This window comes from Humulus lupulus, chromosome 7 (assembly GCF_963169125.1).
Source record: "Humulus lupulus chromosome 7, drHumLupu1.1, whole genome shotgun sequence".
NCBI classification, from domain to species: Eukaryota; Viridiplantae; Streptophyta; class Magnoliopsida; order Rosales; family Cannabaceae; genus Humulus; species Humulus lupulus.
Genome location: NC_084799.1, coordinates 2,892,113 through 2,897,676, shown reverse-complemented (window position 1 = coordinate 2,897,676; position 5,564 = coordinate 2,892,113). Strand labels below are relative to the sequence as shown.

The 5,564-nt window shown below is 32.0% G+C and overlaps 1 non-coding gene across 1 annotated transcript; it reads right to left on the bottom strand.

Moving 5' to 3' along the window:
- Positions 1-2,368: 2,368 nt before the first annotated feature.
- Positions 2,369-2,475, bottom strand: LOC133793173 (small nucleolar RNA R71). Its single transcript, XR_009874630.1, has one exon. It is a non-coding gene; the product is annotated as a small nucleolar RNA R71 (small nucleolar RNA).
- Positions 2,476-5,564: the final 3,089 nt, after the last annotated feature.

Sequence of the window (5,564 nt, the reverse complement as noted above, 5' to 3'; positions counted from 1 at the left end):
AATGTATATATGAATGATTAGATTATTCTACTTAACAATTACGTGAATGTATAAATATTTAATTTTATAAGAATTTTAATTTTAAGTGTATAAATTTTGTGATTTTTATTTCTGTTATAAATTAAATGAAAATAAACCAATTCCAATTATAAAAATATATATAACTATAAATTCATATAATTAGACTCTTTAAAAAAAATCAGGGCAAAAATATATATATATATATAAATAGAATTGGGCCATTTAAAAATAATTATTAAAAAAAAAAGATTTCTACTTCAGTTATTATGTAAAAACTGAAGTAGAAAGTGGGGATTCTACTTCAATTTTTACATAATAATCAAAGTAGAAAGTGAGGATTCTACTCGGTTATTATGTAAAAACCGAAGTAGAAACCCCACTTTCTACTTCGGTTTTTACATAATAACCGAAGTAGAAAGTGTTTTGCAAAGAAACGTACCCCACTTTCTACTTCGGTTATTATGTAAAAACCGAAGTAGAATCCCACTTTCTACTACGGTTTTTACATAATAACCGAAGTAGAAAGCCTATTTTTTACTTTGATTTTTAATTACTTTTTACTTTGTTTCGAACTACTGCAGTTACGAATTTTAGCGAAAACTGAAGTAAATCTAACTTAACAACTGAAGTAAAAATCATTTTTTTCTTGTTGTTGTGGTGCTTAATAAAAGAAATACAAAATGGAAGGAAAGTTTCAAATTTGTAGAAGAAATATTAACATTGCTTAAATTTTGGTGCTTTGATTTTCTAAGTTGCGTATTTTATAATTTCGGGGGAAGAGAAAATCTGCAGAGTAAAAGTGCTTTGAATTTTATTTGGTTCGCAAGTTGTTGAGTGTGTTCTGACGATTTGCCATTTATAATTAATTATATAATTTCGGTGGAAGAGTAAACAAAAGTCAAAGATAGAAAATGTGGTTTGGAACTTTGGGTCTTTATAGTCAAAATTAATTTCGGTGGAAGAGTAAACAAAAGTCAAAGATAGAAAATGTGGTTTGAAACTTTTCTATGAATTAATGCAAATTTAATGTTTTGTTATTCTTTAGATATTTTCAATTTATGTTGTGATTAACTGTCCATCTATTACATGTTATATATGAATTTGATTCAAAATTCAAAAAGTGAGATTCAAACATGCTATAATTGATTAGCGTAGATTTCAATATTGAACAAAAGTATCAATATGGTTTAAGTAGATTATAAGTTCGCATGCTAAATGCTCCGATATGTTGAATTTATCATATAAATATAGAAAATTCATACATAGGTCGAGTTTTATATATCTTAACACGAATATAGAATGCTTTTGTAACTTGCTATCTCAATTAGAAGAAAATAATATTCATTAGAAAATTGCATTAAGGAAATAGAGAGTGGAAAAAGACGACGAGATTAAATTCTCTAATTTTCATCCATTAATTAATTGTCTTTAGCATTATTTGTTTTGAGTCCATAGTTTTTAATTGTTTTTGTTTCGTAATTTTTATGTTTATGTTTTAGTTTTCTTTATTAGAAAATTTTTCATTAGCCAAATATTAGGAATTAAATATTGGTACTTGGTAATTCAGTCTTCGTGGGACGATACTCGTGCTTGTACACTTTATTACTTGAAACGATACGTATACTTGCGTTATCAATTTTTCACAACAAGTTTTTGGCGCCATTATTGGGGAATGAAAATTATTAATACCAACTCAATTAATTTTTACTCTAATTTGGTTGTTGCCTTGTTATTCTAATCTAGTTTGTGTCTGAATTTTCTGATTTCAGGAAGTATTGATTTATGCGACGTGTTAAACAACAAGAAGTACTACCAGTGAATCCTGAAATAGAAAGAACTTGCAGACAGAACAGAAAGAAGAAGAAGTTGGAGAGTACCATGGCTGAGAATCAAGGGAATGCAGTGAAAAATATTGCTAATAATGTTCAAGGGGCAGCAGCTGCTGCAGAGTTCCCAGTTGTTGCAGAGGTCCCTGTGGTACAAGGACCCTAAGAGATTATGAAATTCCCAGTGTCATGGGAGTGCATCCATGCATCAGACACCCTACAGTTTCCGCTAACAACTTTGAAATCAAGCCGACAATTTTACAAATGGTGCAGTCCACTGTTCAATTTTTGGATTACCTACTGAGGATCCAAACATGCACATAGTCAATTTCTTAGAGTTGTGTGCAACGTTTAAGATGAACGAGGTGAGTGACGATGCCATTCGACTAAGACTATTCCCATTTTCCTTAAGTGATCGAGCAAAGAGTTGGTTAATTTCGCTGCAAGCCAATTCCATCACGACATGGGAGGAACTAGCCCAAAAGTTCCTTGCTAAGTTTTTCCTTCTAGCAAAAGCTACAAAGTTGAGAGGCGAAATTAACAATTTTCATCAGAATGACGGGGATTCGTTGTATGATGCATGGGAGCTATTCAAGGAGTTGTTAAGTAAGTGTCCCCATCATGGATTTGAGAAGTAGATGCTGGTCCACAACTTTTATAATGGCTTGGGTGGTACTACTCGTACCATAATTGATGCAGCAACATGGGGTGTTTTCATGAGCAAAAATGCTAATGAAGCGTATGAATTACTGGAGGAGATGACCATGAACAACTACTAGTGGCCTACTGAGAGGGAAAATACAGAGAAGGTGGCTGGGATGATTGAATTAGATGTCATCTCAATGCTTACAACTCACGTGACATCCTTGATGAAAGAACTACAACAGAATAACCTCGCAGCTCAAGCCATGCAATTGATAAGTGTGTGTGAAATGTGTGGAATGACTAATCCACCTAACCAGTGCCCTGCAGTGGATTTAAATAATTTGTCTATGAAACAAGTTCAAGCCATAGGGAATTTGCAAAGGCCAACCAATAACCCATATTCCATGACCTACAACCAAGGGTGGAGGAACCAGCCTAACTTCTTATGCAAAAATAATCAAGGAGCACAACAACCTTTTCCACAAAACCATCTACCTTTCCCACGACCCCAACAATCTCCTCCTGGGTTCTATCAACCACAGAATAGACCATCACAGCAGCCACTTCCCATGAAGCAACTTGAATCACAACCTAATGTATTAAATCAGTTTATGACTGAAACAAGGGCATCTAATAGAAGTTTGGAGACCCAAATTGGTTAGTTGGCTACTTTAATGACAAACAAACAGGGCTCAAGGAAATCTTACTGAAGTAAATCCTAAAGAATAATGCCAAGGCATTACCTTGAGGAGTGTGACACAGTATGAAAGGCCAAGAAAGAATCAGTCAGATGAGATGAGTCAAGATCAAAAGATAGAGAGCACAACAGTAAAGAAGCCTAGCGAAGAGAAGGTTACTGATGACCTCTTAGAAAAAGAAGTGGTACCTCTAGTGAGCATTGAGCACCATATCAAGATCCCATATCCATAGAGACTCCATAAGCAAAATCTAGATAAACAGTTTGCAAAGTTTTTGGAGGTATTCAAGAAGTTGCATATTAATATTCCCTTCGCTGAAGCACTGAAACAAATGCCTAGCTATGTCAAGTTTATGAAAGAGATCCTGTCTAATAAGAGGAAGATGGGAGACTATGAAACAATAGCATTGACAGAAGAGTGTAATGCCATTCTGCAAAGGAAGCTTCCACAAAAGTTAAGAGATCCGGGGAGCTTTACCATACCTTGCACCATTGGGGACTTTGAATGCAAGCATGCTTTGTGTGATCTGGGTGCAAGTATAAATTTGATGCCACTGTCAGTATTCTGCAGACTATGGCTAGGTGAAGCAAGGCCCACAACAGTGTCATTACAGCTGGCAGATCGTTCAGTTAAGCACCCTAGGGGAATTATTGAGGATGTGTTGGTAAAAGTTGACAAGTTTATCTTTCAAGCAGATTTTGTTATTCTTGACATGGAGAAGGATGCAAATGTCACTTCTGGGTCAATTTTGCATATTTTTAATTTAGGACATTTTGGTCACTTCACGTGGGGAAAACGTAGGGTTACGTATTTTAATGCGATTTTCATCATAAAAACCTAGTTTTTCAGAGTTGGAACTTAAAGAAGACGGTTGGATTTGAATATTATGAATATGAACTAAATCTAGTTTTAGGGTTTTTAATTGAGTCTCTTGAAACTCTTCTATGAATTAATGTAAATTTTATGTTTTGTTCTCCTTTATTGAGATCTTTTCAATTTATGTTTACTGCTTGTGATTGACTGACCATCTATTACATGATCTATACGAATTTGATTCAAAATCTGAAATGTGAGATTCAAACATGCTATAATTGATTAGACATAGATTTCGATATTGAACGAAAATATCAATGTGGTTTATGTAGCTTATAAGTTTCCATGCTTAATGCTTCCTATATGTTGAGTTTATCATAGAAATATAGAAAATTCACATATAGGTCAAGTTTTATATATCTTTACACGAATATAGATTGCTTTTGTAACTTGCTATCTCAATTAGAAGAAAATATTTATGAGAATATGGCATTAAGGAAATAGAGAGTGGAAAGAAGACGAGATTAAATTCCATAATTTTCATCCATTAATTAATTTTCTTCGGTATTATTTGTTTGGAGTCCATAGTTTTAAATTATTTTTGTTTCGTACTTTTTATGTTTATGTTTTAGTGTTCTTTATTCGAAAAAATTTCGTTAAGCAAATAGATATCAGGAATTAAATATTGGTACTTTGTAATTCAGTATTCATGGGACGATACTCGTGTTTGTGCATATTATTCCTTAAAAAGATACGTATACTTGCGTTATTAATTTTTCACAACATACATTAAAACTTGATTTCGAAAGTCAAAATCAATGGTTTTATCAAAATTTGATCTTGAAAGTTAAAATATATGCAAAATTGAAGGATATGTCAAAACTTAATTTTGGAAGTAGTCAACATTGATGCAATTCGATAGTTATACATAAAATTTGATAAAAACTTGGTAACATAATTTTCACCCGATTATCTATTTTTTTTTATTTTCCTATTTTTTTTTCGAGATTTACAACTTCAAACATGTATTATTTCCATAATTTGAGCTTTCATTATGAAACGTATTAATTGATCAAGACAAATTTTGTGCTTCAACAAAAATATGTAATGTAATCTTGAAAAAACACTTCACCTTTTTTTTAATTGACTTGAAGTTTCAATTTTATCTTTGAAAACATTTAGTTTTAGGGTGATAATTTCGTTTATTTATTTTAAGACGAATTCCTCGTCATGAATGGTTGATAACAAAGAAAATTCAAAGCAATTCGCAATTAATACGTAGTAATAAAAATCTAAATTTATATATATATATATATTATATGAACTAAGAGTAGACATAGCAGTGCATTTTCAATGAAACATATGGTGTCATGCAGAGCATTGATCCTTATTTTATGGAAGAGGGTTGTTGACATAAAATTTGGTGTTTTTCTTATTGTGGAAAACAAAGCGTTGTATTTATAAGGAGTAATACTAAAAATTCAAATTAAATAAAAAAAATTCTTATATAGATTGAAATTTGAAGTTATTTTATGCTAAAGATGATGGGATGACATTACCA